Consider the following 24,707-nt stretch of genomic DNA (forward strand, 5'->3'; position numbering starts at 1 on the left):
TCACATATCCTCTTCTCGCTCCCAGGTAGCTTCTTCGCTAGAATGATTTTTCCAAAGAACTTTCACTAAGGGGATGCTCTTGTTTCTAAGCTCTTTTAACTCACGCGCTAAGATTTGGATTGGTTCTTCTCCATATGTCAAATCAGGATTGACCTCAATAGATTCAATAGGAAGAACATAAGATGGATCTGAGCGGTATCTTCTAAGCATAGAAACATGGAAGACGTTGTGGATCTTGTCTAACTCTGGTGGAAGAGCTAGTTTATAAGCAATTGGGCCAACTCTCTCAAGCACTTCATAAGGTCTAATAAATCGTGGACTAAGTTTACCTTTTTGGCCAAATCTCATAATCTTCTTCCATGGAGAAACCTTTAAAAATACCTTATCACCCGCTTTATACTCAATTTCATGCCTCTTAATATCAGCATAAGACTTTTGTCTGTCTGAGGCAATTTTAAGCGATCCTTGATGATTTTTTCCTTATCTTCAGTTTGTTGAACAATCTCAGGACCCACCAATTTTCTTTCGCCAACCTCGTTCCAACAAAGAGGCGTTCTGCATTTTCTCCCATATAAAGCTTCATAAGGAGGCATGCCTATACTTGATTGGTAGATATTATTGTAAGCAAATTTTATCAGGGAAAAGTGTTTGTCCCAACTACCCTCAAACTCAATAATGCAGGCTCGAAGCATATCCTCCAAGGTTTGTATTACCCTCTCAGACTGGCCGTCTGTTTATGGATGGAAAGCGGTACTAAAATTCAACTTGGATCCCGCCGCTTCTTGCAAGCTAGACCAAAATCTGGATGTAAACCTTGGATCTCTATCAGACATAATAGAAACAGAGTTTCCATGCAGCCTCACAATCTCATTAATTTATAATTCTGCCAAACGCTCCGGTGAGTAGTCCATTCTGATTGCCAATAAATGAGCACTCTTAGTTAGTCTATCTACAATGACCCAAATTGCATCATGATTCCTTTGAGTGTGTGGAAGTCCAGAAACAAAGTCCATCATTATCCTTTCCCATTTCCGCTCAGGTATTGACAAGGGTTGCAGTAGATCAGTTGGGACTTGATGTTCAGCTTTTATTTGTTGACATACCAAGCATTTAGTGTCACGACCCCAAATTATCCTTCGTAGGATGTCGTGATAGCACCTAGTCTCTAAGACTAGGTAAGCCTATCAATGCGGAATAACAATGGAAATCTGAAATAAATAAATCTGCAAATTCACATTACAACTCCCAAAATCCGGTAGAAATAAGTCACAAGCTTCTAAAAATTTATCCTCAATGTCTTTATATATCAGCGTCTAAAGAAACTAAGGAAGCAACATAATAAGGATAGGAGGGGACTCCGGAGTCTGCGGACGCAGGCAGATATACCTCGAAGTCTCCGTACACAGGTAGCTCACTTACATCTGGGCTGGTAGGAAGTACCTGGATTTGCACAAAAAGATGTGCAGAAGCGTAGTATGAGTACACCACAGCGGTACCCAGTAAGTGTCAAGCCTAACCTCTGTAGAGTATTGACGAGGTCAGGTCAGGCCCTACTGGAAATAATAAAAGACATGGTGAAATGCTTAACAATGTAATAACAATATGACATTGGGAATGAATCAAATAAGTAGTATGTCACATTAAATTCCACAGAATAAGGGCAAATAATATCTCGCGGAAAGAAACATAAATTTACAACTTTAAGAAAAATCGCAACAAAATCAAGGCAAATGCAGCCATAAAGAAATATCAATAAGGGCACTCCCAAGGTACCGCCTCATAGTCCCAAATCATAAATAAATTCACAATATCTCAGGGCACTCCCAAGGTACCGCCTCATAGTCCCAAATCATAAATAAATTCACAATATCTCATTTGCTTATATCACCGCGGGAGCCTTCACAATTAATTTTAAAGAAAATATTTTTCCCGAAATAGTATCCCGCGTTTTAGCCACCTTTATCACATCGCATGACTTCTAGTAGTTCCCCTACTAGCCATGCATATCAAGCCACCCTTATCTCACCGCATGCGTTTCAACACCCAAGCCTTATACCACCGCATGTATATCAATATCACAATATATCACAATCTGCACCTCAAGTGCTTAAATATTTCAATTTGCCAAAATAAATCAACAACAATAATATTGTTCCACAATAGGGAGCTCACGGCTCAATCACAATGAGTACAAAATCTCACAAAATATTCGGGAATAAATAGCTTAGTAAAAATAATATTTCACAATGTTTAACACCTTGCCTCAATACCAAATTTAAAAATATTAAATACTTCATATTAATAATATTTAAATTAAAAAAATTCAACCTTCAAATAATGCACAGAATAAAAGAAACAAAGTTTCAACTAAACAGGTAAAACAATTAGTAGGAAAAATGTCACAAAAATTTAAGAATATAAAATAGATCAATGATGATGAATATAGCAAGATAAAATAATTTTATTCATATGCATTAGTAATCTACACAATTTAAAGACATAATCTTCCACATTTAGCCCGTGTACACACTCGTCACCTCGAGTACACGACCTTCAATACATTGCAATTATCACATCAATACCAATCCTAGGGGGGATTTTTCCCACACAAGGTTAGACAAGTCACTTACCTCAAACCACGCTCAATCAGTCAAGTAGTATGCCTTTTCCACGATTTTTCAACTCTGATCGGCTCGAATCTAATCATAATTAATTTTATTCAATCAATACAGATTATAGGAATAAATTCCATATGAAAATACCAATTTTCTAACAAAATCCGAAATTTAACCCAAAAATTGCCAGTGAGGACCACGTCTCGGAACCTGACAAAAGTGACAAAATACGAACGCCCATTCAACCACGAGTCCAACCATCTAATTTTTACTAAAATCCGACATCAACTCGACCTCCTAATCTAGTCGAAATACTCAATGATAATCCGATATTACTGACTAACAATGATCTCAAATTCTTATTTTGAAATCCCTAGGCCTAATTTCTCTAATTTCATCACAAAAATATGTAATCTAGTCGAAATACTCAATGATAATCCAATATTATTGACTAACAATGATCACATGTGATTTACCTCAAGTTTCCCCGTGAATTCTCTCTGAAAAATCGCCCAAACCCGAATTGATAATGTCCAAAATAACAAAAATGTCGGAACCCCTCTGTTTTGTAATCTGGTCAGTCCTTTCGCACCTGTGGCTCATTAAGCCGCTTTTGCGATCCTCCACGCGCAGGTGCGAGTCCGCACTTGCGAAGTTTCTTCTGCCTCTGCGCCCTCCGCTTCTGCGCATCCCAGCTCGCACCTGCGAGCTCGCTTCTGCGCTGCTTCGCCTGCAGGTGCGGTTACATCAGATGGCAAAAACTTTCAGATTATGTTCTAAGTCCGGATTCGATCCGTTAACCATCCGGAATTTACCCGAGGCCCCCCGAGACCTCAACCAAACATACCAACAAGTCCTAAAACATCATACGAACTTAGTCGAAACCTCAAATCACATCAAACAATGCTAACACCATGAATCATGCTCTAATTCACGCTTAATGAAACATAGAAATTCTAACTTCTACATTCGATGCCGAAACCTATCAAATCAAGTCCGATTGACCTCAAATTTTGCACACAAGTCATAAATGACATAACGGACCTATTCAAATTTCTAGATTCAGATTTTGACCCCGATATCAAAAAGTCAACTCACCGGTCAAACTTTCAAACTTAAATTTCTATTTTAGCCATTTCAGGCCTAATTTAACTACGGACCTCCAAATAATTTTTCGGACACGCTCCTAAGTCCAAAATAACCATACGGAGCTATTGGAATTATCAAAATTCTATTCCGGGGTTATTTTCACATAAGTCAACATCCAACCAACTTTTTTAACTTAAGTTTTAAATTTTGGAACTAATATTTCAATTCATTCCAAAACCTCACGGGACCCGAACCAATTACTCCGGCAAGTCATATAAGAACTGTAAAGTACAAATTGAGCAGTAATTGGGGGAACAAAGCTGTAATACTCGAAACGACTGACCGGGTTGTTACATTTTCCCACTCTTAAACAAGCGTTCGTCCTCGAACGGGTTTAGAATTATACCTAGAGTGGTGAAAAGATGAGGATAGCGGCTGCACATATCATGCTCAGTCTCCCAAGTCGCCTCCTTAACCGGATGACCCCCCACTGTACGTTTACTGAAGCAACGCTCTTCGATCTCAACTTTCTAACCTGTCTGTCCAAAATAGTCACTGGTTCCTCCACATAAGATAGATCCTTGTCCAACTAGACTGAGCTGAAGTCTAACACATGAGATGGATCACCGTGATACTTCCGGAGCATGGAAACATGGAACACTGGATGAACTGCAGTGAGATTAGGTGGTAGTGTAAGTCTGTAAGCCACCTCTCCAATTCTTTAAAGAATCTCAAAAGGACCAATATACATAGGGCTCAACTTGCCCTTTTACCCGAACTATATAACACCTTTCATGGGCGAAAGCCGGAGCAAGACCCGCTCACCAACCATGAATGCAACATCACGAACCTTCCGATCCACATAACTCCTTTGTCTAAATTGGGGTGTACGAAGTCTATCCTGAATCAATTTAACCTTTTCCAAAGCATCTTGAACCAAGTCCGTACCCAATAGTCTAGCTTTACCCGGTTCAAACCAACCCACTGGAGACCGGCACCGCCTGCCATATAAGGCCTCATACGGCGCCATCTGAATGCTCGACTGATAACTGTTGTTGTAAGCAAACTCCGCAAGTGGTAAGAACTGATCCCAAGCACTACCAAAATCTATCACACATGCACGAAGCATATCCTCCAGTATCTAAATAGTACGTTCGGACTGCCTTTCCGTCTGAGGGTGAAATGTTGTATTCAGCTCTACCCGAGTACCCAACTCTCGATGTACGGCCCTCCAGAACCGTGATGTAAATTGCGTACCCCGGTCAGAGATGATAGATACCGGTATGCCATGAAGCCTAATAATCTCGCGAATATAGTCCTGAGCTAGCTGTTCCGAAGAGTAAGTAGTAACCACAGGAATGAAATGAGCTGACTTGGTCAATCTATCCACAATCACCCAAACTGCATCGAACTTCCTCTGAGTCCGTGGGAGCCCAAAAACGAAATCCATAGTGATCCGCTCCCATTTCTATTCTAGAATCTCCAACTTCTGAAGCATTCCAACCGGTCGCTGATGCTCATACTTCACCTGCTGGCAATTTAGGCACCGAGCTACATATTCCACTATGTCTTTCTTCATCCGCCTCTACCAATAATGTTGTCTCAAGTCCTGATACATCTTTGCAGCACCCGGATGAATGGAGTACCATGAACTGTGAGCCTCCTGGAGAATCAAATCATGCAAACCATCTACATTGGATACACATAGCCTGCCCTGCATCCGTAATACACCGTCATCTCTAATAGTGACTTTCTTGGCATCACCATGCTAAACTGTGTCCTTAAGGACAAGCAGATGGGGGGTCATCATACTGACACTCTCTGATACGATCATAAAGAGAAGACTGAGAAACCACACAAGCCAACACACGGCTCGGCTCAGAAATATCCAATCTGACAAACTGGTTGGCCAAGGCCTGAACATCCAAGGCTAAAGGCCTTTCTGCTATCGGTAGATATGCTAAACTGCCCAAACTCTCCGCCTTACGACTCAAGGCATCGGCCACTACATTGGCCTTTATGGGATGATAGAGAATGGTGACATCATAATCCTTAAGTAACTCCAACCACCTCCGCTGCCACAATTTAAGTTCCTTCTGCTTAAACAGATGCTGTAAACTCCGGTGATCGGTACAAACCTCACAATGGACACCGTACAAAAACTGCCGCCAAATCTTTAATGCATGAACAATAGCTGTTAACTCAAGGTCATGGACATAATAATTCTTCTCATGCACCTTTAACTGCCTGGACGCATAGGCAATCACCCTACCATCTTGCATCAACACTGCACCGAGACCAATACGCGATGCATCACAATACACAATATAAGACCCTGAACCTGTAGGCAACACCAATACTGGGCTATAGTCAAAGCTGTCTTGAGCTTTTGAAAGCTCTCCTCACATTCCTCAGTCCGCCTGAACAAAGAATTTATCCTGATTGTCTCTATATATCAGAGTCTAAAGAAAATAAGGAAGAAACATAATAAGGATAGGAGGGGACTTCGGAGTCTACAGACGCTGGCAGATATACCCCGAAGTCTCCGTACACACGTATCTCACTTACATTTGGGCTGGTAGGAAGTACCTGGATCTGCACAAAAATATGTGCAGAAGCATAGTATGAGTACACCACAACGGTACCTAGTAAGTGCCAAGCCTAACCTCCGTAGAGTAGTGACGAGGTCAGGTCAGGCCCTACTGGAAATAATAAAAGACATGGTGAAATGCTTAACAATATAATAACAATATGACTATGGGAATGAATCAAATAAGTAGTATGTCACCTTAAATTCCACAGAATAAGGGCAAATAATATCTCGCGGAAAGAAAACAAAAATTTACAACTTTAAGAAAAATCACAACAAAATCAAGGCAAATGCAGCCATAAAGAAATATCAACAAGGGCACTCCCAAGGTACCGCCTCATAGTCCCAAATCATAAATAAATTCACAATATCTCATTTGCTTATATCACCGCGGGAGCCTTCACAATTAATTTTAAAGAAAATATTTTTCCCGAAATAGCATCCCGCGTTTTAGCGACCCTTATCACACCGCATGACTTCTAGTAGTTCCCCTACTAGCCATGCGTATTAAGCTACCCTTATATCTTCGCATGCGTTTCAACACCCCAGGCCTCAAACCACCGCATGTATATCAATATCACAATATATCACAATCTGCACCTCAAGTGCTCAAATATTTTAATTTGCCAAAATAAATCAGCAACAACAATATTTTTCACAATAGGGAGCTAATGGCTCAATCACAATGAGTACAAAATCTCACAAAATATTCGGGAATAAATAGCTCAGCAAAAATAATATTTCCTAATTTTTAACACGTTGCCTCAATACCAAATTTAAAAATATCAAATACTTCATATTAATAATATTTAAATTAAAGAAATTCAATTTTCAAATAATGTACAGAATAAAAGAAATAAAGTTTCAACTAAACAGGTAAAACAATTAGTAGGAAAAATATCAGGCAAATTTAATAATATAAAATAGATCAATGATGATAAATATAACATGATAAAATAATTTAATTAATATGCATCAGTAATCTACACAATTTAAAGACATAATCTTCATTATTTAGCCCGTGTACACACTCGTCACCTCGTGTACACGACATTCAACATATTACAATTATCACATCAATACCAATCCTAGGGGGTATTTTCCCCACACAAGGTTAGACAAGTCACTTACCTCAAACCGCGCTCAATCAGTCAAGTAATATGCCTTTTCCTCAATTTTCCGACTCCGATCGGCTCAAATATAATCATAATTAATTCGATTCAATCAATACAAATTATAGGAATAAATTCCAAATGAAAATACCAATTTTCTAACAAAATCCGAAATTTAACCCAAAAATCGCCAGTGGGGCCCATGTCTCGGAACCTGACAAAAGTTACAAAATACGAATGCCCATTCAACCAAGAGTCCAACCATCTAGTTTTTACTAAAATCCGACATCAACTCGACCTCCAAATCTCAAATTCTTATTTTGAAATCCCTAGGCCCAAATCCTCTAATTTCACCACAAAAACATGTAATCTAGTGAAAATACTCAATAATAATCCAATATTAATGACTAACAATTATCACATGTAACTTACCTCAAGTTTCCCCATGAATTCTCTCTGAACAATCGCCCAAAATTATGTTGAAAATGTCCAAAATAACAAAAATGTCGGAACCCCTCTGTTATGTAATCTAGTCAGTGCTTTCGCACCTGCAGCTCATTAAGCCACTTCTGCGGCCAAGCTGCCGCTTCTGCGGCTAATCTCTCTTCTGCGGAAAAAATCCCGCTTCTGCAGGTGCGCATCTGCCCAAAAATATCAGCTTTTGTGGACCAGCGGCTCCCAAGCCAAATGCCGCTTTTGCGGTCCTCCACGCGCAGGTGCGAGTCCGCACCTTCGAAGTTTCTTTCACCTTTGCGCCCTCCGCTTCTACGCATCCCAGCTCGCACCTGCGAGCTCGCTTCTGCGCTCCTTCACCCGCAAGTGCGGTTACATCAGATGGCAAAAACTTTCAGATTTTGATCTAAGTCCGAATTCGATCCTTTAACCATCCGGAAGTCACCCGAGGCCCCCGAGACCTCAACCAAACATACCAACAAGTCCTAAAACATCACACAAACTTAGTAGAAACCGCAAACCACATTAAACAATGCTAACACCACGAATCATGCTCCAATTCAAGCTTAAAGAAACTTAGAAATTCCAACTTCTACATTCGATGCCAAAACCTATCAAATCAAGTCCGATTGACCTCAAATTTTGCACACAAGTCATAAATGACATAAGAGACCTATTCAAATTTTCAGAATCGGATTTTGACGCCGATATCAATAAGTCAACTCCCCGGTCAAACTTCCAAACTTAAATTTCGATTTTAGCCATTTCAGGCCTAATTTAACTACTGACCTCCAAATAATTTTTTGGACACGCTCCTAAGTCCAAAATCACCATACGGAGATATTGGAATCATTAAAATTCTATTCTGGGGTCATTTTCACATAAGTCAACAAACAACCAACCTTTTCAACTTAAGTTTAAACTTTGGAACTAAATGTTCCAATTCATTCCAAAACCTAACCGGACCCGGACCAATTACCCCAAAAAGTCATATAACAACTGTAAAAGTACAAATTGAGCAGTAATTGGGGGAACAAAGTTGTAATACTGGAAACGACCGGCCAGGTCATTACATTTAGAATAAACTCTGCAATGTCTTTCTTCATACCACTTCAGCAGTAGTCCTCCTTGATGGTCCGATACATTTTAGTACCTCCACGATACATTGCATAAGGTGAACTATGTGCTTCAATCAAGATATGCTTCCTCAATTCATCATCATTAGGAACACACAACCTATTTTTATAAAATAAGGTACCATCTTTCTTCAATGTAAAATATGATTCTCTTCAATTTTGGATTTCTTCAACCCGTTTCACAAGCTTCTCATCTAACTTCTGCGCTTCTTGGACCTTCTCAAGTAAGACTGGCTTGACTTGCAAATTAGCAATGATATAACCATTAGAATTAAATGAAAGACAAGCATTCATGGCTCTTAATTCAAGAAGCAAAGGCAAAGGACTTAGAGTTAAAATGGCAAAGGAATTGCGACTCAACACATCTGCAACCACATTGGCTTTACTAGGATGATAATCAATCATGCAATTATAATTTTTGATGAGTTCAAGTCATCTATGTTGTCTCAAGTTTAACTCTTTTTGTGTACTGAAGTACTTCAAACTCTTGTGATTAGTAAATATGTGGCACTTCTCCCTGTAAAAGTAATGCCTCTAAATTTTTAAGGCAAAAAAATGGAAGCAAGTTCAAGATTGTGAGTGGGATAATTCAACTAATGCGATTTCAACTTTCGAGAAGCATAAGAAATTACTTTCCCTTCTTGCATCAAAACACAACCCAAGCCACGGTGAGATGCATCACTGTATATCACATAATCTTTCCCTTCAGCTGGCAAAGAAAGTATTGAAGCTTATGTCAACAAGGATTTGAGCTTTTCAAAGCTCTCTTTACACTTGTCATCCCACACAAACTTGGCGTCTTTACCCAAAAGTTTGGTAAAAGGAGAAGTTATAATAGAGAAGCCCTTCACGAACCTCCTATAGTATCCTGCTAAACCCAAGAAACTTCTTATCTCAATTGGAGTTTTAGGGGGTTTCCAATCAATAATAGCTTGAATGTTACTAGGATCAACCTTCACACATTCAGCTGATAAAATATGCCCCAAATAAACCACTTCACTCAGCCAGAATTCACATTTGGAAAGCTTTGCATAGAATTGCCTCCCTTTCAGAATTTGTAAGACAATCCGGAGATGTTTATCATGATCTTCTCTATTCTTGGAATAGACTAAAATGTCGTCAATAAACACCACCACAAATTGATCAAGATAAGGCTTGGATACACGGTTCATTAGATCCATAAATGCAACAGGAGCATTTGTCAAATCAAATGGCATTACCAAAAATTCATAATGGCCATACCTGGTCCTAAAAGCAGTTTTAGGAACATCTTGCTCCCTCATGCGCAACTGATAATATCCAAACCTCAAGTCAAATTTTGAGAACAAGCTGGCAACTTTCAGTTGGTCAAACAAGTCATCGATTCTAGGCAGTGGGTATTTGTTCTTGATTGTTACCTTGTTCAGTTGTCGGTAATCAATGCAAAGCCTAAGAGTGCCATCTTTCTTTTTCACAAATAAAACAGGAGCTCCCCAAGGCGAAATACTGGGACGAATAAAACCTTTCTCAAGAAGTTCTTGTAATTAAGCCTTCAACTCTTTTAATTCAGCTGGAGCCATTCTATAAGGAGCGATAAAAATAGGAGTAGTTCCAGGGACAAGCTCTATAGGAAATTTAATCTTCCTTTCTGGAGGCAACCCAGGAAGATCATCAGGAAATACATCAGGAAAGTCACACACGGTTGGTATGTCCTTAAGACATGGACTCCCCAATCGTGTATCAACTATATGAGCAAGATAGGCATCACAACCTTGACAAATCATCTTCCTTGCCAAGACCGCAGAAATAATATAAAATGTCATTTGCTTTAACCTACAATCAACCAATGCATGGTACCTATGGAGTCAATCCATACCAACAATAACATCCAAGTCTTGGAAGGGCATTTCAAGCAAGTATGCAGAGAAGACTAGATTTTGAATCATGAATGGACAATCTCGGTAAATAGTGTTAACAACAGCCTGATGACCAAATGGACTTGTGACCAGCACATCAAAGTCAAGTCTCACAGATTTAACAATATCAGGAAATGCATATGATGAGCAAACATAAGAGTGTGAAGATCCAGGATCAAATAATGTAACAACAGATTGCCAAATAAGTGAAATTTACCAATAACCACGTCAGGTCCATCTTGGTCATTCCTCTGTCTCATAGCATAGACTCGTGCAGTAGATCTCGACCCACTAGCCTGATTATCTCTATTCGAACCGCTGGGTGCACATTTCTAGGTCTTGCACCACTATTAGCTTGATAATGAGTAGTGACAGGCTTTTGAACTGATCCCTCTGTATGTGTATAAGAAAGAGGATTAGGATTAGGACACTCCTTCACTTTATGATCCAGAATTCCACAATTAAAACATGCACCAGAAGCTCTTCTGCAGGCACCATAGTGATTCTTCTTGCATTGTGCACAAGTAGGTGTATAAGTTTTGCCTTGGACATAACTTGGAGTACTAACAGTAGAGAAATTTGGCTTGTTCTGCTTATGATATGATGACTTCTGTGCACTTTCAGTCTTGGAATAGTCAGACTTTTCCTTCTTGGATCGACCGCCATAATCTGAATTACCCTTCCTAAACCTGTTTTATCTCCTACTAGCTTCTTCCTTGCCAATTCTTTCCCAAGTAAGAGCAGCTGAAATTAGCTTGAAAAAATCCTCAAGTTGCAAGATTGCCACAGACTTTCGAATATAACCATTCAAACCTTCTTCAAATCTTCTGCACTTGTCTCTTTCACCATCAATAATACCTCCAGCATAGCGAGAAAGCCTGAGAAATTTTTGTTGATACTCTGCAATAGACATACTCCCTTGTCTTAAATTCATAAACTCTTTTTGCTTAGCATCACAATAGAAAGGGGGACATATTTCGCACGAAATGCTTTCACAAAGTCATCCCAAGTCAGCACCAAGGGTTTTGCTTTTGTATTTGGCACACTTACCCACCAATCATAGGCATCTTTTTGTAAAAGAGAGATAGCTTACTTAAATTTGGCAGCATTAGTACACTCTAGTTGTTCAAAGACCCTCTCCATGCACTCGATCCATTGTTTAGCTACCGTGGGATCAATAGTGCCTTCAAATTCAACTCTACCCATTTTTCTAATCTTCTCAAAATTCATTTCACTAGGTTCTTACATTGTCCCGGCCAAGTGACGAAAGAACTCATCTATCTGCTGAAATGGAGGAGTCATAATAGGAGTACTATGACCCATTGCTCTTGGATTATTGCCCATTTCATTTTCACTAACACGATGATGATTTAGGTTAGGCAAGGGTACCTCATCTCCTTCCTGGAGGTGAGGTGGAGCATTATAATGGGCCTGACTTTCATCAACGGATTCAATAGCTCTATTCGAAGAAGATGCCATATTAAAATTCCTATATAAGATAAGATCACACTGCATTAGGGACATGTACATGATGCATCTGCACAAGGAATACATCAAATTATATTAAACAAGTATGAAAAAAATTTATAATCTCCAAGTCATTTTCAAGAAAGAAAATAACAAAAAATATTAGGTACGATCACAACAAAAATCCTAGAATCACAAATCTAGGCTCTGATACCAAAACATGTAGCAACCCCCTTGGGAGGGTGCTACTTACGAAAGAAATCTAATTTACTACTTATAACATTAAGAAGATATTAATTATAAAAAAATATTCAGAATAATTTAGTAGCGAAAATAGGCCCATGCGATGAGGTCCAAAGTGCAAAAAGTTTTATATTCGAAAATATTCTTCATAATATTTTAAAAAAAAATGAAATACAATATCAAAATATCAACATAAGGTGATATAACCCTTCTTGAATAATCAACACATTAAGGCAACTTTCTAACAAAATTATACTTTCATTCAACATCACTGGAAGTTTGTATTGTACATAAATTTCAAACTATCAGATATAAAAAGGAAAACTAGTTTTCTCCTTTGTACATATTTATAAGACAAAGTGTAAATTCAGAATATTACAAGACCCGAGTTATTAACACACTCTAAAACAACAAAATAAGTTACCAAATTCAAGTTACAAGATTTTGGTCTTAAGATCCAACAAGCCACCAAATAACATACATAAGTGTGACATATGTATCATGTACATGTCCCAAAACTATACAAAACCATGGTTCATATGCAAATGTGATCTCCATAAGTGCTCCTAAAAAGACTACTTCATAAGACCGTCTTCAAATTTCATCTCGTACATTACCTACGATAGAAAATAACTATTGCTAAGCATAAAGTTTAGTGGCGTATAAACTTTTGGCTTGGAGCCATTAAATTCTCCAATTCCCCTTTTCAGTCATAGGTAGCTCAAATTTAACATAATTTAAAACAAGTGAACAAATATATCAAAAGTATCAAATATCAAACCTTGAAGTGTTTCTAAATATCAATAATAATGCTCAAGAGTCGAGAAAGCGTATACTATCAATCCAAGAGAGTTTGCCAAATATCCATTTTTCGCCCAATATGTATGCCATGCCATCACACTAAGCATAATCAGATATCAAGATGGACCGAAGTCCCAAATCAAGTAGGGTCAAAACCCAATAGTCAAGAGAATCAAGAACAATATTAAAAATGGCTTTCTAGTTCGTACTTAACACGGATAAGTTCCATAATTTAAGACGAACTACAAATCCAAAGTCAAAATGGAAAAAGATCCGAATCAAGAGGCATGCCAAGATGAGTGACAAAGTCACTGCCACAGGAAGGACAAAGTCCCAACAAAAATGAAAAACGATCAAGCAATCCGTACGAGTGGGCGATTTAGAGAATATCTTATAATACTTGATATAATACGAATACAACGATATAAATTGAAGAAAGAAAAAAAATAAAATATCAGGTTATTTCAAAATATTACAACAAGTAAAAAGAGTACAAAGTTTATAAACAAACCTTGGTGTTTTACCACAAAACAGTTCAACCACAACTTGAGGACGTTCGATTTGTCTACGCCATAGACAAACCAAATCTGTCCACTTCCTCAAACACTTCCCCTTAGATTTTACAAGGGTATATATACCTTAAATACATAATCAAATATCTATATAGGTTTAGTGATTTAACATGTCAAACTAAACATGATATTGGTGAAAATTATCCAAATTTTTTGAAATAGAAATTCTGGACAGTATCAGTGTCTTGTGTTGTTACTCAGTTTTGAAGATGAAAAAGGATAAACTAGACTGTATGATCTTCATTACTGTTGTAGATATATGTCTTAACATTGAAGAACATCTTGAATTACACCAATATCAGTTTCTTACAAAACGTTATGCTAAAATTACTAACAGTAGTACAAGGAGTATTTTTAAAACTGAAAATCTGGGCAACACCTGCCATGTACTTTATGATCCCTTTTCGGGGTACATAAACTCAAAACTAGATTTTGGTTCCTGAACAAGAGTTATATATCTATGAAATATCTTTCCAGAAATTCTTGGATAGCTTAAAATGGAGCTTTATATAAAAAGATATAAAGAAAATACTAATAGTTGTCTAGTATAAAAACGGGTTTAGTAACTTACCACAAAAGAGAGGAGCAACTTGAGCTTCACCAAGAACGAGTTTTGCTGGTTGGTTTAGTGGAGATTTATGATGGTTTTCATGAAGTTTTTTAGGTGATAACAAGGAGAGAGGGTAGGGATTTTCTTTGCATTGAAAGAATGAAATATGAGAGGAGGTTATGGAAAAGTAAGTCAACCAAAGTAATATCTAAACTTTGGATAAATATGAAAAATGTGGCTGCCCAACCTACTAAATATCTTTAGATAAATACAAAAAGGTGGAATCCCAAAACCTTAATTATATAATGTATTTAATAACAATTCATCAAAATAATATTAAGTGTTACACATAGCAACACCATGGAACTTCTTTGTCAATATTAATACAACCTAAAGTAAGGAATTTTCATATATTGTCAATTTCACGTTTAGGAAGTGCGAAGTAAAATATCTCCTCATTATAAAGATGCTCAATCGAGAATGCAAATATTAGTAAAAATTTGGGGTGTTACAACTCTAGGTTTACTTGGACATTATTTTAACATATAAAGATGAAGCATTTGATATGTTCATTTCTTTTGTTAGAGAAACTCAGAAACAACTAGGTAATGAACTTGCATCAATTATGTCTGATCATGGTGCTGAATTTGAGAATGCTAAATTTGCTGAATTTTATGATGAGCATGGCATAAATCATAATATTTTTGCTTCTAGGACTCCACAACAAAATAGAATAGTTGAAAGAAAGAATAGGACACTTGAAGATATGGCTAAGACTATGCTTTTTTCTAGTAAACTGCCTCATAGTTTCTGGGAAAATACTGTGAACACTGCATGTTACATCATAAATAGGTGTATGACTAGACCTCTTGTAGAGAATACTTCATATGAGTTACTTAAAGGGAGAAAGCCAAACATATCCCATCTTAGGGCATTTGGATGCAAGTGTTTTGTGCACAATAATGGTAAAGACTCCCTAGGAAAGTTTGATCCCAGAAGTGATGAGGGAGTATTCTTGGGATATTCTTCACATAGTAAAGCTTATAACATTCTTAGAAGAAAGTATACATGTGGTTTTTGATGAAACTAACATTCTTTATGAGAGGTAGGAACATGATGATGAAGCAATTGGGCTGGTGAGAAAGTCAAATAAAACCACAGCCCAGACTGAAGTTGCACCAGAAGTAGGAACAGGTGATGGAACAGGTCCTTCCACCCATGGCAACTTGACAAGGGGAACTGAACAAAGAGGAAGTGATCCTCAAACCTCAAGGGAACCTGTCCATGAACCTGTTCCTCAGCAACAAAACATTGAAGGAACATCTAAGGGAAACCAGTGGGTTGTGAAACCTTACAAGTATCAGAGTTCTCATCCCATTGAGAACATAATTACTGATCCAACCTCTAGAATCAAAACCAGATCTTCCTTGAAGAATCTTTGTGCTTTTGATATTTTTTTATCTCTTATTGAACCTAAAAATGTTGTTGAGGCATTGCAGGATGCAGACTGGGTGAATGCAATGCAAGATAAACTAAACCAATTTGAGAGAAGTCAAGTTTGGAATCTGGTACCAAGACCCAAAGACAAATCAGTAATTGGGACAAAATGGGTCTTCAGAAACAAACTTGACGAAGATGGAATAGTTACAAGGAACAAGGAAAGATTGGTGGTTCAAGGTTATAGTCAAGAGGAGGGCATAGACTATGTTGAAACTTTTGCTCCAGTTGTAATATCAGAGGCAATTAGACTCCTTATAGCCTTTGCTGCTTATAGGGAATTCACTCTCCAATAGATGTATGTCAAGAGTGCCTTCCTCAATGGCTATCTAAAGGAAGAAGTGTTTGTCAAGCAACCTCTGGGCTTTGAAAGCAAGGAATGTCCTGATCATGTGTACAAGCTTGACAAGGCACTTTATGGGCTCAAGCAGGCTCCAAGAGCATGGTATGAAAGATTATCAAAAATTTTGCTCGAGCATGGCTACAAAAGAGATAAAATTGACAATACTTTATTCTTGAAAGAAAAAGGCAAATATCTCTTGGTAATTCAGATATATGTTAATGATATAATCTTTGAAGCAACTACTAATAAGTTAAGTAAAGAATTTTCTAAACTAATGGGGAGTGAATTCGAAATGAGTATGATGGGTGAGCTTAATTTATTTTTAGGCTTACAAATTAAACAAAATTCAAATGAAACTATGATCCATCAGCAGAAATATGTGAAAGAGTTGCTTAAAAGGATTAAACTAGAAGATTCCAAAGAAATTGACACTCATATAGCAACTGCCACAAAATTGGATGTAGATGAACATGGTTCATCTGTTGATCAGAAGTTGTATATGGGAATGATTGCCTCTTTGTTGTATCTCACATCTAGAAGACCTGACATTGTTTTCAGTGTAGGCCTTTGTGTTAGATTTCAGGCAAATCCAAAAGAGTATCACTTGACTGATGTCAAGAGGATCTTGAGATACCTAAAAGGCACCACTGACCTATGTCTATGGTATCCAAAAAGTATTATTTTCAATCTAGTGGGATATGCTGATACTGATTATGCAGGTTTTCTTGTGGATAGAAAGAGCACCTCAAGTATGGCACACTTTCTTGGCTCATGTCTTGTGTCTTGGGCCACCAAAAAGCAAAATTCTGTAGCCTTATCTACTGCTGAAGCTGAGTATGTTTATGTTGCCTTATGTTGAGCTCAATTGTTGTGGATCAAACAACAATTAATGGACTTTGGAATTGATGTAGGTTGTATCCTGTAACGACCCGACCGGTCGTTTCGAGAGTTAAAGCCCTGTTTTTCCTATTTCTACTTCCTTTTGTGCTTTTCAGCTATATTATGATATATCGGGTTAGTTGGTTCGGGTCCGGAGTGGTTTCAGAGTGAATTGAGACACTTAGTCTCTTATTTAGAACCTTAAGTTGGAAAAGTCAATCGGATGTTGACTTATGTATAAACGGTCTCCGGTTTGAATTCTGATGGTTCCATTAGCTTCGTTAGGTGATTTTGGACTTAGGAGCGCGTTCGGAATGTGATTTGGAGGTCCATGGAATAAGACTTGAATTGGCGAAAGTTGGAAACTTGGCGATTTTGGTCGGTAGTGGAAAATTTAATATGGGGTCGGAATGGATTTTTGAAAGTTGGAGTAGGTTCGTGGTGTCATTTGTTACGTGTGTGTAAAATTTGAGGTCATTCGGATATGGTTTGGTAGGTTTCGACGTCATTTGCGGAATTTGGAAGTTTAGAAGTTCTTAAGCTTGAATCCGAGGGTAATTTGGTGTTTTGATGTTGTTTTGAGTGATGCAAAGGATCAACTAAGTTCGTATGGTGATATATGACTTGTTGGTATGTTTGGTTGAGGTTCCGAGGGGCTCGGGGTGATTTCGGATGGCTAACGGGAGGTTTGGAATTTTGAAATGCAGCTGAACTGCTGCTACTGGTGTTTTTCTACACCTACGGAGGGGGAGCCGCATGTGCGAGGTCGCTGGTGCGCTTGGTGAGCCGCAGATGTGGACATAGAGGACCTGGGCTAGAACCGCAGGTGCGTAAGATTGGTCACATCTATGAGCCCGCAGATGCGAGGCTGAGACATAGATGCGGAAGTGAGGAGGACTGGCAGCGGCCGCAGGTGCGAGGTCTCTTCCGCACCTGCGAGGTCGCAGAAGCGGATAAGTAGGGTAGGTGCGGAGATGGGCACTTGAGTGATTTTTCGTAGGTGCGAAGATTTGTGCGCAAAAGCGGCTTCGCAGGTGCGCATTTTAAGCCGCAGGTGCGAAAAACCTGGGCAGAACCTATAGATAGAAGACTTCGCGAATTTTTGTTCATTTTCACTATTTTCAAGTCGGACCTTGGAGCTTTTGGAGTGCTATTTGAAGGGGATTCAAGGGTTTTCATAAAGGTAAGTTGCTTGAGCTCTAATACTCATAGCTATGGTGTTTTTTCGTTGTTTTCTCATCTAATTAGTGGGATTTAGGAGTGAAAATAGAGGGTAAGGGCTTGGGATTTTTGGAGAGTGAAATTTGAGGATTTGAGGGACCAAATGATGTCAGATTTTGAAAAATTTAGTATGGGTAGACTCGTGAGTGAATGGGCTTTTGGGTTTTGTGACTTTTTTTGGATTTCGAGACGTGGGATCGGGGGCCGGGTTTGAGTGAATTTCAGGATTTGGTGTATACATTAGTATTTTCCTTGTGGGATTCATTCCTTTAGCTCATATTGATCGTATTTTATTTCTCGTGGCTAGATTCGGGTCATCTGGAGGCCGGTTCGAGAGGAAAGAGCATTCCAGAGTAGGAGTTCTACACTGTTGAGGTAAGTAACAGTTTTAAATCTGGTCTTGAGGGTATGAAACTCGGAGTTTGGTATAATGTGACTGTTTGGAGGTGGCACCCATGCTAGGTGACGGGCGTGTGGGTGTACGCCATGAGGGATTGAGACTTGGTCCGTCCCGGGAGACTGTGAAGTCTAATAGCCTTTATTTGTGTTTATATGCATTCCTGTCGACTAGAACTTGGCTGCCTTTCATGTCAGAAATCATGCTTAGGCTATATTCCTGCTCATAGTAGTTATATTCAATCATAGTGATTCTTGTACATGGTTACCTCAGTCTCTATCATTTTCCCGTATGATATATTGTAACACTTTGATTTGTGCTGTTTTCCCTTTCTTTATTGAGAGCTATGAAACTAGAGAGGTTCATGACTGAGTAAGGCCGAGGGACTGTTTGTGAGATATTATACTATAGCACGTGTGTTGTTCGTGTAACACGTGAGTTGTCCGTGCGGATCCTTATATTATACTATAGCACGTGAGTTGTCAGTGCGGATCCGGATATTTGTACTATGACACGTGAGTTTTCCGTGCAGCACATGAGTTGTTCATGTAGATTATAGCGCTTGGGCTGTAGGATCCCCTCATGAGTCTGAACACCCCTAGTGAGCGCAGGTACCTATTGAGCGTGTGCATTGAGGGCTAAGAGTTGAGTGTCAAGTTATTGAGGGTTTGAGTGACAGCGTCTATGAGGTTTCATCTATTTCACTTTGTTGCTGTATTTAGCTGAAAATTGTCTTGCTAGAATTGGTAATTATGCAAATGATCTTTTACTCATATTTAGTCTTAACTCTGAAAATTATCAACTGAATTGTTCTGTATAGCTCGTCACTACTTCTCGATTCCTTATTTATTTCTATTACTTGCTGAGTTGGTTGTACTCATAATATACCCTGCACTACATATGCAGATCCAGGTGCGTCTGAGCATGAAGATTGTTGTGTCCAGGCCTGTTTGAGTTTTAGAGATTGCAAGGTAGCTGCCAGCGTCTGCAGGACCTTATTATTCCTTCCACATTTTTTTTCGTTTTGTACTGATATTTAGACATTGGCTGTAATAGTTTTAAATACTTAGACGCTCATGACTTGGTGACGCCCCGATGTTTGGGGCTCGTTTTTCGCACTTTATTCCAAATTTGAGTTTAACTTTGATTTTATGAAAAATTTCTTATATGGAAAGCTTTACTTTACTTTTATATTTAGTTTGGAATTATTTTTGTGAAGGTCGGCTTGCCTAGTACCACCGATAGGCTCCATCACGACCCGTTAGGTTTTGGGCTCGTGACAAGTTGGTATCAGAGCCTAGGTTACATAGGTCTCACGAGTCATGAACGGTTTAGTAGAGTCTTGCGGATCGGTACGGAGACGTCTGTACTTATCTTCGAGAGGCTGCAAAACCCTTAAGAAAATTTCACACTCTTGGATTCTTGTCGTGCAAATCTGTTTATTCTGGTAATTAAACACCTGTTGTTTCATCTTTTCACAGATGGTAAGGACTCGTGCTACCGGTCAGGAGGGCCAGCCACCAGTACCACCAGCCAGGGCCGCAAGAGATCGAGGTCGCAGTAGGGGCAGAGGTGTAGCCCGTACATCAGCTGTGGAAGTACCTGCAGATCCACCAGTTGCTCCAGATCTGGACGAGATTCCAGTTGTTGATGCACCAGCTCAGGCACCACCTGTTCCTATTGTGACTCCAGGCCTTCAGGAGGCCTTAGCTCAGATTATGACTACGTGTACCAGTCTTGCTCAGGCGGTCTCTGATCCGGCCACTGCAGCCACTTCTTAGGCCGGGAGAGGTACTCAGACTCCCGCTGCCCGTACACCAGAGCAGGTGGTTCAGGGATTCCAGACATCGGAGGCACCACTAGCCCAGCCAGTTGCAGCTGCTCACAATTATATGGTTCCTGCTATGCCTGAGGATGATCAGCGTAGGTTGGAGAGGTTTGGGAGACTCCAGCCTCCACTTTTCAGTGGCACAGATAGAGAGGATGCCCAGGACTTCTTGGACAGGTGTCAGAGGATATTCCGTACAACTAGTATTCTGGAGACTTGTGGGGTCTCATTCACTACTTTTTAGTTTTCTGGGGCTGCACTCAGATGGTGGGAGACTTACGAGAGGCATAGGCCTGTTGGCACAAGAACCCTTACTTGGCAGCAGTTCTCTGTGGTCTTTTTGGAGAAGTTCGTGCCTCAGTCCCGCAGAGAAGAGCTGCGCAGACAGCTTAAGCAGCTTCACCAGGGTGATATGTCTGTGACACAATATGAGATACGATTCTCGGAGTTGGCCTATCATGCTATCTGGTTGGTTCCCACAGACAGGGAGAAGATCATGAGGTTTATAGATGGTCTCACTTTTCAGCTACGGTTGCTTATGACCAGAGAGAGGGTGTCTGGTGCTACCTTTGATGAGGTTGTCGACATTGCTCGGCAGATTGAGATAGTTCGTGGTCAGGAGAGGGTTGAGAGGGAGGCCAAGAGGCCTTATGGTCAGGGTGGATTTAGCGGTGCCCATTCTGGGGGTTAGTTCCAACATGATAGAGGTCGTCATTTCAGACAAGCTCAGATAGCTCGGCCATTTCACCGTGGTGCATCATCTGGCCATGGTTTACAGAGTCATCAGCAGGGCCAATCATCATTCAGTGCACTACCAACGCATAGTTCTCATCATGCCCCGTCCGCTCAGATATCCCCGGGTAGTTCTTTTGGGCATCAGGAGCAGCAGTTTTGTCAGAAAAGGGGTTGTTTCGAGTGCAGAGATTTTGGTCACATTATAAGAGATTGCCCTAGTCTATTGGGTGGGACTCCACAGTGGAGTACTCGGCCGATGGCACCAGCACCAGTTCCTCTACCACCCGCCCAGCCAGCCAGGGATGGAGCTCAGCCAGCTAGGGGTGGAGCCCAATCAGCTAGGGGTTGCCCGAGAGGGGGAGGCGGATCAGGGGGTGGTCAGGCCCGTTTCTATGCCCTCCCTGCCAGACTAGATGCTATTGCTTCAGATGTTGTGATTACAGGTATTGTCTCAGTTTGTCACAGAGATGCCTCTGTATTATTTGACCCTGGTTCCACGTATTCATATGTTTCCTTATATTTCGCCCATTTTCTGGATATGCCCTGTGAGTCTTTAGTTTCATCTGTTCATGTACCTACTCATGTGGACGATACTATTGTTGTGGACCGCGTATATCGGTCATGCGTGGTAACTTTTGGGGGTCTGGAGACCCGAGTGGACCTTTTGCTGCTCAGTATGGTTGACTTTGATGTGATATTGGGTATGGATTGGTTATCTCCATGTCATGCTATTCTAGATTCTCACACTAAGACCGTGACGTTGGCGATGCCGGGATTTCCAAGGGTTGAGTCGAGAAGTTCTATAGATTATGTACCTAGTAGGGTGATTTCATATTTGAAGGCTCGGCATATGGTGGAGAAGGGTTGCCTATCTTATTTGGCTTTTGTGAGGGATGTTAGTGCAAAGACTCCTACAATTGATTCTGTTCCGGTGGTACAGGATTTTCCGAATATGTTTCCTGCAGACCTACCGGGCATGCCGCCTAACAGGGATATTGATTTCGGTATTGATTTGGTGCCGGGCACTCAGCCCATTTCTATTCTACCGTATCGTATGGCACCGACGGAGTTGAAGGAGTTGAAGGAACAACTTCAGGAACTCCTTGATCAGGGATTTATTCGGCCTAGTGTGTCACCTTGGGGTGCACCGGTTCTATTTGTAAAGAAGAAGGATGGTTCCATGAGGATGTGCGTTGATTACAGGCAGTTGAACAAGGTCACAGTCAAGAACAAGTATCCTTTGCTTCACATTGATGATTTATTTGACCAGCTTCAGGGAGCGAGGGTGTTCTCCAAGATTGATTTGAGGTCCGGTTACCAGCTGAAGATTCGGGATTCAGATATTTTTAAGACATCTTTCATGACCCGTTATGGCCATTATGAGTTCTTGGTGATGTTTTTTGGGCTGACCAATGCCCCAACAACGTTCATGCATTTGATGAACAGTGTATTCCAACCCTATTTGGAATCATTCGTTATTGTATTCATTGATGACATCCTCGTATACTCTCGTAGCCAGGAGGAGCATGCTCAGTATTTGAGGATTGCATTGCAGAGATTGAGGGAGGAGAAGCTTTATGTAAAGTTCTCCAAGTGTGAGTTTTGGCTCGGTTCAGTAACATTCTTGGGGCACGTGGTATCGAGTAAGGGTATTCAGGTGGATCCGAAGAAGATAGAGATGGTGCAGAGTTGTCCTAGACCGTCCTCAGCCACAGATATTAGAAGCTTTCTTAGTTTGGCGGGTTATTACCGTCGCTTTGTGGAGGGATTTTCATCTATTACATCGCCCTTGACAAAATTGACCCAAAAGGGTAGTCCATTCAGGTGGTTGGATGAGTGTGAGGTGAGCTTTCAGAAGCTCAAGACTGCTTTGACAACAACTCGAGTGTTAGTTCTGCCATAAGCTTCAGGTTCTTACACCGTGTATTGTGATGCCTCGAGGGTAGATATTGGATGCGTTCTGACGCAAGAGGGTAGGGTGATTGCCTATGCCTCGTGCCAGTTGAAGACCCATGAGAAGAGCTATCATGTCCATGATCTTGAGTTAGCAGCCATTGTTCACGCCTTGAAGATTTGGCGTCATTATTTGTATGGGGTTCATTGTGATATCTATACTGATCACCGGAGTCTGCAGTATCTGTTTAAGAAGAAGGATCTTAATTTTCACCAACGGAGATGGTTGGAGCTTCTTAAGGACTACAATATAACTATTTTGTACCATCCGGGAAGGCTAATGTGGTGGCCGATGCTTTGAGTCGTCGGGCGGAGAGTTTGAGGAGTTTAGCATGTCTTCCAGCAGCATAGAGACCCTTGGTATTGGATGTTTAGGCCTTAGCAGGCCAGCTTGTCAGATCGGATATTTCGGAGCCGAGTCGGGTATTAGCTTATGTGGTCTCCAGGTCTTCTCTTTATGACCGTATCAGGGAACCTCAATATGATGACCCCCCACCTACTCGTTCTTCAGGACAGGGTTCAACAAGGTGATGCTAGGGATGTGACCAATGGTGATGATGGCATGTTAAGGATGCAGGGCCAAATATGTGTGCCTAATGTAGATGGACCCAGGGAGTTAATTCTTGAGGAGGCCCACAGCTCGCAATATTCCATCCATCCGGGTGCCGCGAAGTTGTACCAAGATTTGAGGCAACACTATTGGTGGAGGCGAATGTACAAAGATATAGTTGGGTTTGTTGCCCGGTGTCTCAACTATCAGCAAGTTAAGTATGAGCATCAGAGACAGGGTGGCTTGCTTCAGAGGTTAGAGTTCCCAGAGTGGAAGTGGGAGCGGATCACCATGGACTTCGTAGTTAGGCTTCCACAGACTTCGAGGAAGTTCGATGCTATTTGGGTGATTGTGGATCGGCTGACCAAGTTTGGCACTTCATTCCAGTTGGTACTACTTACTCTTCAGAGCAGTTGGCGAAGATTTACATCCGAGAGATTATTCGCCTGCATGGCGTCCCAGTTTCCATCACTTTAGATAGGGGCACTCAGTTTACATCGCAGTTTTGGAGGGCCGTGCAGCGAAAGTTAGGTACTCAGGTGGAGTTGAGCATATCCTTTCACCCTCAGACGGACAGACAGTCCGAGCGCACTATTCAGATATCGGAGGACATGTTGCGCGCTTATGTCATTGACTTTGGGTGTTCATGGGACCAGTTCTTGCCGCTCGCGGAGTTTGCATATAACAACAGTTACCAGTCGATTATTCAGATGGCTCCGTAGGAGGATTTATATGGGAGGAGGTGCAGATCTCCGGTAAGATGGTTTCAGCCGGGTGAGGC

At 40.4% G+C, this 24,707-nt stretch overlaps 1 pseudogene; it reads right to left on the reverse strand.

The window, feature by feature from the left end:
* Positions 1–11,803, reverse strand: LOC138909451 (uncharacterized; annotated as a pseudogene).
* Between the last annotated feature and the right edge of the window lie 12,904 nt (positions 11,804–24,707).

Source organism: Nicotiana tomentosiformis, chromosome 4 (assembly GCF_000390325.3).
Source record: "Nicotiana tomentosiformis chromosome 4, ASM39032v3, whole genome shotgun sequence".
Classification (NCBI taxonomy): Eukaryota; Viridiplantae; Streptophyta; class Magnoliopsida; order Solanales; family Solanaceae; genus Nicotiana; species Nicotiana tomentosiformis.